This window comes from Podarcis melisellensis (genome assembly GCF_964234715.1).
Source record: "Podarcis melisellensis genome assembly, chromosome: 6".
NCBI classification, from domain to species: domain Eukaryota; kingdom Metazoa; phylum Chordata; class Lepidosauria; order Squamata; family Lacertidae; genus Podarcis; species Podarcis melisellensis.
The window spans coordinates 9,593,209-9,608,980 of NC_138538.1; the positions used below are offsets into that span (position 1 = coordinate 9,593,209).

Here is a 15,772-nt window from a genome sequence, read left to right on the forward strand (position 1 = left end):
TCTCTCTCTCTCTCTCTCTCTCTCTCTCTCTCTTCTCCCTCCCCCAACTTTTCCCCTCCCCTGGCTCAGTATCATTACAGCTTACAGCCACTAGCTTTTAATATCAAAAGATTTCTCTTCCTCCCCCCTCCCCCCCCGCACCACCACTTTCCCCAGCTGTCATTAGCCGGCTCATATCTGAATGAGGCATTTAAAAGGTTGGTTTAACCTTGCAAAATGACTGCATGTCAAAGTTCTAGCATTTCAGTTCCGATTATTCTAGTCCACTGCTTGCTCTGCAGTTTAGCCCCCCTCCCCTCCCTGTGCTTTTTTTAAAAAAAAAATGCGGAGTGTGTGCTACAGCAATAGAATAACAACAACAAGAGGAAAGAAGGGAAGGGACAGAAGAGAGAGAGAGAGAGAGAGAAAAGAAAGAATCTGAAAAATGCCCTAACGCTAACCCACCCCCTGTCTGAAAGCATGCACCGATTATGCACCTTCTGCCAGATCTAGAAAGCATGCATTTTAAGTGCACACAGAGAGAGACAAGTTGGATGCATGCACAAGGAGAGTTCTGCAGCAGGTCTCTTTAAAACAAAGCTAAGCTTGGTGCAGTTGGAAGGAGGGGAGAGAGAAAGAAATAGGGGGAGAGAGAGAGAGAGAAAAGGGGGAGGCAGATAGCAAAAAGGGGGAGGGAGGATTAAAAAAAAAGACATACCAGTTAGAAGATTTTCTGTTGCAGCAGTGGAAGTCACCAGAGCACTAGCTGAAAGCTGAATCAGCTTTCGAGAGTTAGGGATGCATAGAGGAGGGTCATGGAATCACAAGGTAATAATGCGTTGCATGCAGCAGCCGACAGCCTTTTCCTTAAAGCTAATCTCTAATGCAGGAGGGGAAAGGGAGAAAGTGCGGCCCTGTAATGGTATTAGACCTCACTTGGAGAGAGAGAGAGAGAGAGAGAGAGAGAGAGAGAGAGAGAGAGAGAGAGAGAGAGAGAATTGAGGCAACCCCACCCCACCCCCAGCCATCTTCCACCCTCTCTCCTCTCGCACACAGAAACACCCACACCCCACACCCCACAACAGGCACTACTACTACATCACTATTCCTCCTGCAGCATCTCCGGTTAAAGGTAGAGAGGGAGGGGAAGCTTACAGCTGAGGCTGGAGAAACAGAGAGAGAGAGAGAGAGCAGGAAGAGAAGGGTGAGCAGCAGGAGTTCAGAAGAAGAAGAAGAAACCTCCCATGTGCAGGCAGTCGGACACCTCCAAGTGGGGTGGGGGGGGAAAGGCTGTCTTGTTTCCAGAAGTCTTTCCTGCCCTCTATTCCTCTCTCTTCTCTCCCCCCCCCCCCGCTCAACACATCCTCTCGCTTTGCCCACCCACCCCAATTGCCCTTCCCCGAAAGGTCAGCCTGAGGTAGAGGTCAGGATGGAACAAAAGAAAGGAAAGAGGATTTGGGGTGGGGGGGAGAGAGAGAGATTTGAGGGGGGGAATCTGCACACACTCGAGAGGTGCAGGGCAAAGCAAGCTGATCAGGAAACGAGTCCACCTTTCTAGTGCTTATATACCCGGCGAAGCATCTGAAACATGCACTCAAGGCAAGTGGCCCCTTCCCCTGACATTCCCTCCCTGACCATATTTAGTCAACCATGGCAAAAAATAGCCTGCCAGCTGGGGATGGCCGAGTGGGGAGTATTTGCAGTTCAATCCCTGCTCTCAGCCCATTGACTACTAGCCCTGCAGGGTCCTGACTCTGCCTCTTTTTGTATACCCCCCTTACCCTCTCTCTCTCTCTTCTTCTCCTCCCCCCACCCCCACCCTCTGCCCTCCACCAGCTCGACGTGTCTATTTTTAGCTAGGCCAAATAAAGAGCCCACTCGGCTTACCACTCGCGGTCCATCTCATGGCATCACTAGGCCCTGGCTATGTATGGGCAGCTGTTGCTCAAAGGCTGACATGAACAAGGGACAGGCCAGTGCTTGGCAGTGGGGGGACGACGACGACTTTGTGGTGACCACCTGGGGCTCCACCTCTTCCTCAGGTGACCCCCATGCGGCGGAAGGCCGGACGCTTCTACAGTTGCTTGTTTTCTGTGGGAGGGAGGATTTGGGTGGCTCCCCCACATCGCCACATCGCCGCCGTGCGTCAAAATGAATATTCCAAATGATAGCACTGTTATTTGCTACCATGCCGCGATTAAAGACGCAAGGCTTTTCCCCTCCTCTGTGGCATCTGCACATCCTTACCCTGTCCTGGCTCCTTCATTCTTTCCTTTTTCTCTGCCTCTCCTGCCTCCTTCCTGGATGAAAACATCTCCAGAAGATGTGGCCAAAGAATTGGCAAGGCATGGCTGGACAGGAAGGCCATGACTTTTATTTCTATGTGTGTTTTTCTGTTTGGTGTTAAGGACCTTTGAGTCAAATGTTGTCACATGAAGGTAGCCTACTTACCAATGAACAAAAACGTACTCGTGTATACAAAGACACACACAAACACAAAGCTTTTTCAGAAGTAACATTCCGTTTCTACTCACAACTGGGAATAGGGATTTGGATGGATCTGTCAATTCTGGTGCCTCTTCATTTCTCTTTTTCGTTTTCAATCTAAAGTTCAGTTCTCCACAATTTGACATCATTGGTGATTTCTTTCAAAATAAGTCCTTGTGAAAATTCATCAGCATTTTAGGAACAGGAGGAAGAAGAGGCGAGAGAGGAAGAGGAGGAAGAAGAGGAGGAAGGCATCTAAATACATTTAAGTAAAATAATATGGCTTTAAAAATCTGGAACTGGAATGTGAATGGCTTGAATGAAAAGAAAAAACGCAACAAGGTGGAACAATTTTTAAAGAAGAAAAACTTAGACATAATTTGTCTACAAGAGACCCACATCGCAAGGGGTCACAGAAGGATCCTGATTAATAAGAGATTAGGCAATGAATTTATATCCTCAGATAAAAAGAAGAAGAGAGGAGTGGTAATGTACGTCAAAAGCAAAATAGAAGCCCAACAAATATTCAAAGACGATGAAGGAAGAATGATGGCAATTCAGATCAATTGGCAAGGTGAAAAAATAATAGTGGTCGGGATCTATGCGCCAAATGATAATAAATCCGAATTTTACAAAAAATTGGAGGACAAACTATTAGAATTTGCAGACCAAAAGATAGTTTTGATGGGAGATATGAACGGGGTGGTCTCCTTAGAAATGGATAGACTAAGGAATAACAGCTCAAAAGAAGGGAAGTTACCTAAGTCTTTTTTTGAAATGATAAAGAGCTGTAATCTAATAGACATCTGGAGGCTGAGATACCCACTAAGAAAAGAATTCACATTCTACTCCGACCCAAATGAATCTATGTCCAGAATTGACCAAATTTGGATATCAAATGAGCTGGCACCGAGAATATCCCAGGTAGAAATTCAACCAAGAGTAATCTCAGATCACAGTCCTTTGGAAATAGAAATCAAGAGTTTGGAAGAAAGATCGTTTAGATGGAAAATGAGCGACTACTTATTGGATGATCAAAAGGTAATTGAAGAGGCGAAGAAGAAATTGAAAGAATATTTTGAAGATAATTGGGACAAAGGAACGAAGAAGAGTGTGGTCTGGGACGCAGGCAAGGCGGTGATGAGGGGGTACTTTATCCAACAGAACTCGATTAAAAGAAAGAATAGAGAAAAGGAAAAGAAGGAACTATTAAGACAAATTATGGAAAACGAACAGAAACTGATAAAAGAGCCAAATAATGCCAGAATCAAACAAAGTATTAAAGTGTTGCAAAAGGAGTTCGAAATGATGATAAACAAAGAAGTTGAATGGAATATTAAAAGATTAAGACAAAAGAATTTTGAATTTGCAAATAAAGCAGGGAAGTGGCTGGCATGGCAGACTAAGGAAAGAAAAGAGCGAAATACAATAAACAAAATAGAGGTGGGTGGAGAGGAGATAACCAACCCTAAGGGGATTAGGAAAGGATTTTTGGATTTCTACAAACAACTGTATAGAAGGAAAGAAAAGAACAACACAAGGAAAATAGAAAGATATTTAAAAGAGAAAGAAGTACAGAAGATTCCAACAGAGGCACAAGAGAGACTGAACACCCCAATAAGATTGGAAGAGATAAAAGAGGCAATCAAAAAACTGAAAAATGGAAAAGCCCCGGGACCAGATGGCTTTACAGCAAGGTACTATAAAGAACTAGAGACAACTCTGATACAACCAATGAAAGAAGTGATGAATATGATTTTGAAGGAGAAAGAGATTCCGGAGACGTGGAGAGAAGCACTCATAACATTTATTCCAAAAGACGATGCAGATCTGACGCAAGTCAGAAATTATAGGCCAATCTCCCTATTGAATACGGATTATAAAATCTTCGCAGGGATACTGGCAGAAAGGCTGAAAAAGGTTTTACAAGGAATTATACATGAAGATCAGGCAGGCTTCCTTCCCGGCAGACAGATGAGAGACAATGTGAGAAATATTGTAAATATTATAGAATATCTGTCTGCTAGGAATGAGAAGCAGGCAATGCTAATGTTTGTGGATGCTGAAAAAGCATTTGATAATGTATCATGGGACTTTCTGCTGAAAAACATCGAACAGAGGGATATGGGCAACGATTTTTTCAACGGAGTAAAGGCGATATACACGGAGCAAAGAGCCAGATTGATAGTAAATAGTGTGATTTCAGAAGAAATAAAAATCTCAAAAGGCACTAGACAAGGCTGTCCACTGTCCCCATTGATATTCATCATGGTTCTGGAGGTGTTACTAGACTCAATAAGGAAAAAAGAAAGAATAAAAGGGGTGGCGGTAGGAAAAGACCAACATAAAGTAAGAGCCTTCGCAGATGACTTGGTGCTGACGGCTGAAGATCCGCTGGAGTCAGCTACAGAAATATTGGATGAAATTGAGAAATTTGGAGAGGTAGCGGGGTTCATAATAAATAGGAAGAAAACAAAAATCATGGTTAAAAATATGGAGAAATCAGCGACGGAAGAATTGCAGCAACAAACAGGAATTGAAATCGTCAAAAAAGTGAAATACTTAGGAATTTGGCTGACCCCAAAAAATATCGACCTATACCAGAATAACTATACACCGACATGGAATAAAATTAAGAAGGACTTGATAATATGGAATAGACTAAAATTATCCATTTGGGGCAGAATTTCTCTAATTAAGATGTCAGTATTGCCCAAAATGTTATTCCTATTCCAAATGCTACCGATCTTAAAAGGAACGTTGATTTTTAAAGAATGGCAGAGGTTGATCGCAAGATATGTTTGGCAGGGGAAAAAACCAAGAATTAAACATAAATTATTGATAGATGCAAAGGAAAGGGGGGGTTTTGCCCTGCCCGACTTAAAGATATATTATGAGTCAGCATGCTTATGTTGGCTGAAAGAATGGATCAACCTGAAAAACACAAAGCTGTTAGATCTGGAAGGATTCGATAATAGAGCTGGATGGCACGCCCATTTATGGAAGGAGAAGAAAAAGGGTTATAAATCATTTGAAAACCATATCTTTCGGAGAGCCTTGCTGGAGGTATGGGATAGATATAAAAACATTCTGGAAGTCGGAGTCCCACATTGGCTGTCCCCATTAGAGGTGTTGGCAGTTAAAAAAGTTAATATGAGAGACAACTGGGCGACTTATGGAGAATTGGTGAGGAAGGAAGGGGGAAAATGGAGGATAAAACCATACGAGGAAATAAAAGGGCAGGTTTATGATTGGCTACACTACCTCCAAATAAACGAAATGTTTAAGAGGGATGAAAAAGAAAAAGGGTATAGAGAAAGAGAATCCAAATTTCAAATAGAAATAGTGAATAACAACCATAAGGTGATTTCAAAAATGTATAAAATCTTGTTAGAATGGTATACGATGGATGAGGGGGTGAAAGATACGATGATTCAATGGGCCAGAGATTTGGGACAAAACATAGAAATAGATGATTGGTACAAAATATGGAACGAAAACATAAAATTTACAGCCTGTGTCTCCCTAAAAGAGAACTCAATGAAGATGGTGTATAGATGGTACCTGACGCCAGTAAGATTAGCTAGAATGTATAAAATCAGTAATAAATGTTGGAGGTGTGGAGAGAAGGAGGGTACATTCATGCACATGTGGTGGGAGTGCAGCAAAATAAGGGAATTTTGGGGGACTATACACAGTGAACTGAAGAAAATATTAGGATATAATTTTGTTAAAAAACCGGAAATTTTTCTATTAGGAATAACAAGAAGGGATATAATAAGGAAAGACTGTAAATTTTTTCAATATGCTATTACGGCGGCAAGGATGCTGGTGGCCCAGAATTGGAAAGGAAAAGAGGTCCCGACTCTGGAAGACTGGAGGGCTAAACTTATGGATTACGCAGAATTGGACAAATTAACAGGCAAAATAAGATATCAAAAAGATCAGAAATTTTTGGAAAACTGGGGGAAATTTACGGATTATTTGGAAATCGTATGTGAGGAACAGACAACGTTAGTGTGTTTCAAAGAAGCTTTGTGAAAGAGTGAGGAACATTACGCAAAGAGAAACATAGAAAGAATTGTAACGTTTAATGGTAATGTTGAAGCTAAGAAATGTGTAGATAGGATAGAGGGTGCGAAAGATTGTCGGGAAAGTTGAGGGAGGTCTAAACAGAGAAGAGAGATGAGATGTAATGGGATACAAATAAGTTTTTCTTTTTTGTGTTGCTAAAATTCAATAAAAATATATGAAAAAAAAAAGAAAATTCATCAGCATTTTAATGTGCATTTCTAATAATAATAATGATAATGATAATGATAATAGTTACTTCTGCCACGCCCATCTGACTGGGTTGCTGCATCCACTGTGGGCAACTTCCAACAGAACATAAAGAACACACGATACATCAGATACATCTGCTTGTATGCATTTTTGCCCAATATTCATTTTTTTTGCAAAGCGGAGGTCTCTAAAATAATGCACCTCTCTATATTATTTTCACTTAGGTATGAATTTCTGTGCACACCTTACCAAATTATATGCATTTTTGTATGCTTTATGTGGCTGGAGTGCGGCTCTGCAAAATTCACTACAAAATTCAGAGAAGCTTGAATTTCAAACATGTGAATTCGGTAGGTTCACCTTTGAATGACTAGGACCTCAGAGAGCCGGGTTCAAGTACCTCTTTAGCTGAGTTATTGGGCCAGTTGCTATTCCTCAGCGCAGCCAATCTTGCAGGGTTGCTCTGGGGACAGAATGGGAAGAGTACCATGTATGTCACCTCGAGCTCAAAGGAGGAAAGGCAGGATATAAATGAAAGAAATTAATTTCCTCTTACTACTGGCAGGTGTACTCACAGTTTAACCTTTTCCCCATATTATGTCCTACACAAAATGGGAGGACAGAGTAAGTATCAGAACACGCTCCCTGATTGGTTGTGCTGTGCAAGCTGAACATCATTTCTGCCTATCGCAGTTATTTTAGCATCAAATGGCGACATGGGTGGGCATCTACAAAGGGCCCAAACCATACCTTACCAGTGGGTGCTCTGGACCTGCTGCAACAAACAGGGAGACCCAGAAGGTGAGTCATGGAGGGTATATTGCCCAAGGGCCCTCCAAAACCTGGAGATGACTTTGCTCTCATCTAGCCAACAAACCAAATGGTACTGTACAGAGGGTAGAGCAACAGACCAGGGAGGGTCTTCTCATGGGTAAGGTAAAGGTAAAGGGGATCCCTGATCATTAGGTCCAGTTGTGGACGACTCTGGGGTTGTGGCACTCATCTTGCTTTATTGGCCAAGAGAGCCGGTGTACAGCTTCCGGGTCATGTGGCCAGCATGACTAAGCCGCTTCTGGCGAAACCAGAGCAGTGCATGGAAACGCCATTTACCTTCCCGCCGGAGCGGTACCTATTTATCTACTTGCACTTTGATGTGCTTTTGAACTGCTAGATTGGCAGGAGCAGGGACCGAGCAATGGGAGCTCACCCCATTGCAGGGATTTGAACCGCCAACCTTCTGATCGGCAAGCCCTACGCTCTGTGGTTTAACCCATTAATTCTCATGGGATTAATGGTATATTCCCCAAGATGCTTCTACTGTAATGCATTGCATATCAGGTGGACTATGAATGTCTCACTAGCTAGGGAAGAAGACCACCAAGTCTTCCTGTCTCTCACTGATGAACAAAGAACTGGAACTATGGCTTTGGTTTCTATACTTTTATCAATATATGCATCCAGGTACTGCCATTATACATATCTATGGGGCAACCGCATTGGAATGCTATGTACAGCTGTGGCTGTATCACTTCAAAAATGGTGTTTTATTGCTGGAAAAGATACAGAAAAGGGCAAACAACATGATCAAACAGATGGAGCAACTCCCACATGAGGAAAGGTTTACAGCATTTGGAGCTTTTTAATTGAGAAAAGAGGGTAAGTTAAGGGGCAATATAATAGAAAGTTGTATAAGATTATGCATAGTGAATGTGGAGAATTTCTCTCCCCTTTCATAATACTTGAACCCATTCAGACCATCCAATGAAGATGATGGTTGGAAGACGCAGGACAGAGCAGAGTTCTTCTTATGTTTTTATATGTATCCTGAATGAATGTATGGAAGCTGTGGTCAAGCAGTTATGGGTTCACAGATCCGCGCTGAAGCCAGACGAGGGTAGTGTTTGAAAGTTCTCCATGGGTCCTCAAGGAAGCTGGTTTACTGTTTTGTCCTCTAAACAAGTTCAGAGTTGGGTGAAAAAATAGCCTCCCCAAAATTCTCCATTCTTTTTTGTGAATGGAGAATGCGTGCAAAAGAATTGCAGAATATTTAGAATATTATCTGGCGGTGGGGGAAATTCTTCAACAGCTTTGGAATACCTGAAAAAGTTTTTTCTCCACTGAGAAATTTAGGTCTGCTTTATGGAACTGTTGCTAGTTCATATTGGTGGCTGAAGGAAGTGATGGGCTGAGAACTCGAAGGAGTGGGGGCCAAGTCCATTAATTCCTTCAACAATATTAAAATAATACATTATTATTAGTATTATTATTCTTTGGTGATCCCTCGTAGCCAAGTAAGATTGTCTTCCATGAACACAATCTTAACAATGTATCCATAGGTGCCTGTGGAGGCCAATTCTGGATCCACACGTCCTTCCACAGTGGGGACATAGGTTTCTGGGCGGGAGTTGATCACAATGAGGGTTTGCCAAGCATGCCTTCCTCTTAGCACGTTTTCCCCTTTCATTCTGAGTTCGATCACCTTTGGTAAAGGCTGTTCTCTAATTGGAGCTCTCGCAGGCCAGTGTTTCCCAGTTGTCGGTGTTTATACTACATTTTTTTAGATTTGCCTTGAGAGACTCTTTCAACCTCTTTTGTTGACCACCAGAATTACGCTTTCCATTTTTAAGTTTGGAATAGAGTAGTTGCTTTGGAAGACGATAATCAGGCATCCAAACAACATGACCAGACCAACAAAGTTGATGTTGAAGAATCATTGCTGGTGATCTTTGCTTCTTCCAGTACACTGACATTAGTTCACCTGTCTTCCCAAGTGATATGTGAAAATTTTCGGAGACACCATTGATTTAATCTTTTGAGTTGGAGATGGCATTTGTAAGTGGTCCATAATTAAAGTTATGCTAGTTTATCCACAGGCAGAGAAGTGCACCCTCCTGCCCTCTTATGCTCTGTAGATGGGGGCTGAAGAGGAGGCGTTTCCTGTTTTGGTTCCCCACGTTTGGAGCACCCTTCCCAGGGTGCTCACCTGGTACTCAGTATCTTTCCAAAGCCTTTTTATTAGCCTAGTCTTCCTTGCATATCAGCTGTGTGGTTTTAATCTGATAGCTTTTATTGCTTCTGCTGGTGTCAGTCTTTTGACTGCTCTGCTATAATGTTTTACATCTGATTGCAAATTGCATATATATATATATATATATATATATATATATATATATATATATATATATAGAAGTGTATGCTGGCTACTCTGAGAGCTGTTGGCTGAAGAATACCATTTCCCCCCACTAGGAACAAATCAGATATGCTTATGGAGAGCATCACTGAGGGCCAAGGAAGGAGCATTTCCCTGAACGGGGGACGAGATTATGTATTGTGGAGCAATGGGGTAACACTCCTTGTCTTTACAATGCATGCCATGAGAGCAGTTTCATTGCCCCTCACAGGTGCCAGAATCCAAGGGGCATCAACCAGCTACCTTAGCAACTGGGGCATATTCCCTGTTTTGCAATTAAACTTCCTGCAATGGGCCATGAAGGAAGACCACACACCACTCATGTCACTTCAGAATTGACTCCACACTCCCTCCTTTCCATTGGCTGCATCTGTCCATTTCTTCCCCTGGAGATCTTTCATAAGTGTGATCCACTCATGTAAGCCACATAACCTGTGGATTTTGTATGCAACTAAAGCATTGCAGCTGGTTTGCCTGGGAGTTTAAAGGATCCTGGAGCATTTGAGTTGTTAGAGGAACTCAGAGCAAAAGCCTTGCAGACTTACTTTCCAATGTTTGATCTTGAGGCTCTCTAGTGTGGTGTAGTGGTTAAGAGTGATAGACTCGTAATCTGGGGAACCGGGTTCGCGTCTCCGCTCTTCCACATGCAGCTGCTGGGTGACCTTGGGCCAGTCACACTTCTCTGAAGTCTCTCAGCCTCACTCACCTCACAGAGTGTTTGTTGTGGGGGAGGAAGGGAAAGGAGAATGTTAGCTGCTTTGAGACTCCTTCGGGTAGTGATAAAGCGGGATATCAAATCCAAACTTTTCTCTTCTAGTTGTTTTGGTCTACCATGCTGACTTCTTTTTCAGTCTAACCTTGATCGGAATTTATGAGCAGAGTAGAATACTGTTTCATTCTACTATTCTGCCTTGAAGCCTGGCAACCATATATGACTTATAGGGTTTTCTAGCTAGTTTTACCCTCACTCCTTTAATTTATCTCCTACTTCATTCAGTTCTCTTCCTTGGTTCCACTTCCCATGCCCCCTGATTCCTACTTCCCAGAGCCCCCAATTCCTCCTTTCTATGGACCTCTTGTGGGAACGTTCAGGGAGGCAGGAGAGGATATATTGTTTATTAATATCCTTCCTAACTTGTGCTAGCAAGTTCCTTTACGTAGCAGAGTTTCACATTCCCCTTTTAAACGCGCAGCAGGGAGCTGGTTGCAGGCTTGTGTAAGCCGCTCACTATTAGGTCCCTGGTAAGTTCCCTTATATCCCTCTTAAAAGAATAAACACACCACAATCTTGTGTAAAGTAAATAAAAGTAGTTTGCTCACATTCAGTTCACAGCTGGATTCCTGAATGCAGACTTAGTTACAAAGTACAGTATATACATGGGGAGCTATCCCATATGGGGATAATCCCAGTGTCTTCTGTTGGCTGGAAGCTGACAAAGCATCTCTAGCTAGAAAGCTTCTCCAATGACGGAGGAAGTCAAAAGAGAGAGAGAGAGAGAGAGAGAGAGAGAGAGAGAGAGAGAGAGAGAGAGAGAGTAGCATGCCCTGTCCTTTTGTTACCTGGACACATGAGGTCACGCCCACCTCTAGTCACATGCAAAGGAAGCATGTCCTAGCCAGGAGGAGACAGGAAGTTTTCGACTGGCTGGACTGAACATTCCCCTGCATGTCCACTCTAGGAAAACAAGGAATGTTGTACTTGAATGCTACTTATGTATCACATCCCACACCTCTGACCTCTGACCACTTTCAGCTTGGGCACCTCCATTGCCTTAACTTCTGCTTCTTTTCCCCTTCTGCCCACTTGACCATGTCTCTGCTTCCCTTTCTCCTCATCCTGCTTTCTCAACACCTCCTTTCCTTTGCCTAATAAATCTCCTGTTTGCTTTCTCATAGAATCATAGAGTTGGAAGGGATCCCCAAGGATCATCTATTCCAACCTGTTGCAATGCAGGAATCTCAGCTACAGCATCCATGACAGGTGGTCATCCAGCCTCTGCTTATAAACCTACAAGGAAGGAGAGTCCACAACCTGCCAAGGGAGACCGTTCCACTGTCAAAAAGCTCTTACTGTCAGAAGGTTCTTCCTGATGTTTAGTTGGAATCCCCTTCTGGTTCGAGTCCTACCCTCCAGAGCAGGAGAAAACAAGCTCACCCCATTTTCCATGCGACAGCTCTTCAGATATTTGAAGGTCCAATATACCTGAAGGAGCATCTCCACCCCCATCGTTCTGCCAGGACACTGAGGTCCAATGCCGAGGGCCTTCTGGTGGTTCCCTTGCTGCGAGAAGCCAAATTACAGGGAACCAGGAAGAGGGCCTTCTCAGTAGTGGAACACCCTCCTGCCAGATGTCAAAGAGAAAAACAACTACCAGACTTTTAGAAGACATCTGAAGGCAGCCCTGTTTAGGGAAGCTTTTAATGTTTAATAGACTATTGTATTTTAATATTCTGTTGGAAGCCGCCCAGAGTGGCTGGGGAAACCCAGCCAGATGGGTGGGGTATAAATAAATTATTATTATTATTATTATTATTATTATTATTATTATTATTATTATTCTGCTATCATATCTTGTCTTCGTCCCCTCTTTTCCAGGCTAAACATACTCAGCTCCTTCAAACACTCCTCATAAGGCTTGGTTTTCAGACCCTTGACCATCTTGGTTGCCCTCCTCTGCACACGTTCCAACTTGTCAACATCCGGAATACAGTGGTACCTCGGGTTAAGAATTCGTTCTGGAGGTCCGTTCTTAACCTGAAACTGTTCTTAACCTGAGGTACCACTTTAGCTAATGGGGCCTCCCTCTGCCGCCACACCGCTACCACACAATTTCTGTTCTCATCCTGAAGCAAAGTTCTTAACCCGAAGTACTATTTCTGGGTTAGCGGAGTGTGTAACCTGAAGCGTCTGTAACCCAAGGTACCACTCTAAATTGTGGTACCCAGAGCTGGACACAGTATTCCAGATGTGGTCGTATTCAGTTTCTACTCAATGATGTGTTTAAATCCCCCACCTCATGTCACTCTTCTAGGGTAGACAACTGCACAGCCAACCTTGGATTACGTTGCAGTCCACCGATGGCTAGGTAGACTTTTGAACAAGGATTTCAGCAATCTCCTGTCCATAGGAGTTTGGAATCTGTAATCATGCGAATAGGGAAGAGACCAGAAAGAGGGGATTCATCTAGTTGCTGCTATTACTTTTTAAAATGCTTCTGCACACTAAGGTAGCACTGCTTGTAATTTCCTAGAGCGGGAGGGACATTGGAGAAGACTCACCCCCAGGGAAAGAAGTTGCAGATTCCTCAAACACAGCCCTGCACTTTCCTCTTCCTTTCTCCCTCTCTCTCATGCTTCCCAGTGATTCTTCCCGCCAGTGCTGGCAAAGCACTTCTGGAGGAGAAAGCAATCAGACATTTGCTTACGCTCAGACACGTGGAACATCATTATAGAAGATAATGAGAGATGTATTATGCCTCCAGTGATGTCGCAGTTCCATTCTATCTTGAATTTATTGAACTTCGGTAGAGCTTCTTAGGAGGCAATGGGGGCAATACAGCTTCACTATCCCCAGAAATCCTTGGAGCAGGTCTCCGCCACAACCGAGTCCCAAGTGGATCTCAACCTCCTCCCGAGCTTAAGAGCACTTTGGAGATTTTTGTTCGCTTGTCATTGAATAGCCTGCGTTTCCAGTCCCAGGGGATGCCCAAGGCAGCGTGCGCAAATGCGGAACACTACAGAACAACCAAACCATTTCAAAACACCACAAAATGAAATGAGAAAATCGCAACCAGAAAAAGAGGGGGTGGGGAATGGAACATTAAAACCTCCACGTGCATCTTTCCAGCACCCAGCAGGCTCATGTTACCATGCTGAAAAAGCCCAACTGAAGCACAAGGTTTTCAGTACTCACCCAAAAGTAAGCGGTGATGGAGCCAGGCAGGTCTCCTCTAGACAGGCGTTCCACAACTGTGGTGCCATATCAGGAAAGGTCCTACCTGGAGTGGTGCAATTATGGAATTTTAGACGGTGGATCATCTGTAGATGGTGAGCATGTATTACATCACGTGAAATTATCTTATACGGCTGTCTTTTTTAGGTGGGAGTGTGTAATACAGTGGTACCTCTGGTTGCGAATGGGATCCGTTCTGGAGGCCCGTTTGCAACATGAAAAGAGTGCAACCTGCAGCGGCGCATCTGCGCATGACATCATTTTGCACTTCTGTGCATGGTGAGCAGCAAAACCCGGAAGTAACCCTTTCCGGTACTGTGGTACCTCAGGTTACATACGCTTCAGGTTACAGACTCTGCTAACCCAGAAATAGTGCTTCCGGTTAAGAACTTTGCTTCAGGATGAGAATAGAAATCATGCTCCGGTGGCACGGTGGCAACAGGAGGCCCCATTAGCTAAAGTGGTGCTTCAGGTTAAGAACAGTTTCAGGTGAAGTACGGACCTCTGGAACGAATTAAGTACTTAACCTGAGGTACCACTGTACTTCCGGGTTGCTGTGGGACGTACCCTGAAAGAATGTAACATGAAGTGGACATAACATGAGGTAAGACTGTATCACACTTCAAAATGTGCTTATAGAAATTTAAAAAAATTAGGGGAGTAGCCACCAAGACACCCACCCACCCTCACTTTCCTGACTGAGCCTGTTTATAAATCACTTGCACTTTATGGACTATTCCTGTAGGTTCCCTGATGTGATGCCATTTATTTCATTTGTTCTTTTCGACAATTTCTATACTGCTTTATATATAAAAATATCTCTAAGAGGCATACAGAAAACAGCAACAGAAACTTATACAACAGCAGAGAGAGAGAGAGAGAGAGAGAGAGAGAGAGAGAGAGAGAGAGAGAGAGAGAGAGAGAGAGAGAACTCAGACAGTAGAGCATGAGATTTTAATCTCGGGGTCATGGGCAAAAGGGCAAAAGGGGGTTGGACCAGATGATCCTCGCAGTCCCAACTCTGCAATTCTATGATCCCATGAAATACTACAAGACCTCGCACTGTAGCATGTACAAATTGCTGCAGTTATGCAAATTCTGAAGAAATACAAGCCAATATCAATTCTTTCTCTCTCTGACGCACCTCCCCTCCTAGTCTCCTTGAGATGTTCTTGGTCTCCAGCTCTCAACAGCCCCAGCCAGCATGTCTAGTGGTCGGGGATGGTGGGAGCTTTAGTCCAGCGCCACCTAGAGGGCAGCACGTTGGCTAACCTGTGCATTAGGGTCTTGATGGTTTACTCTGCTGTAATAGCGAAACTTTGGGCAGGGGAGCAAAGCAAGCTGGGGAACGCGATTCTTCGGCTTGTTCAAGGCACCAAGGAGCTGACAAGCCAAATAATAACAGCTCCTCTGGAATCTTTAAGAGTACATTAAACAAATATAGTGGTGGATATTTATAGACTTTTAAGAACTGCTGATGAATAAAGAGGCATTTATAGCCTTCTAAGCTGTTAGACTTCCATAATGTAAATGCTCTGAATGGTAATAACAGGGGTTTGGATGTTGGGTGGCTGTTTGGTGACCTCAAAGTCCAGATTGCATACCCCGGTTAGAGAAGACCGTGGGCTCTTCTTTGTTTCCTGTGTCTTACTTTCCTGTTGACCTTGTGCCTAGCTAGGCTAAGCTGATCAGGCGCAGAGAAGAGATGCCACCCAGATTCATCACATCTTGGAACGGGATCTCGATCTTTGGGCATTGGGAGGCTCACCTCCCAGTAAGCAATGGGAAATACCATTACATGGGTTCTCAGGAGTGACTGGTGTCATCGTGACTTATCAGGAGAGAGAAGAGTGGAGCAGTGTTGGGGTCAGCACTGTGTG

At 43.6% G+C, this 15,772-nt stretch overlaps 1 long non-coding RNA gene across 1 annotated transcript; it reads left to right on the forward strand.

Moving 5' to 3' along the window:
• The first annotated feature begins 146 nt into the window (after positions 1-146).
• Positions 147-12,467, forward strand: LOC309373306. The gene is made up of 2 exons (XR_014169964.1): positions 147-807; positions 11,837-12,467. It is a non-coding gene; the product is annotated as an uncharacterized lncRNA (long non-coding RNA).
• Positions 12,468-15,772: the final 3,305 nt, after the last annotated feature.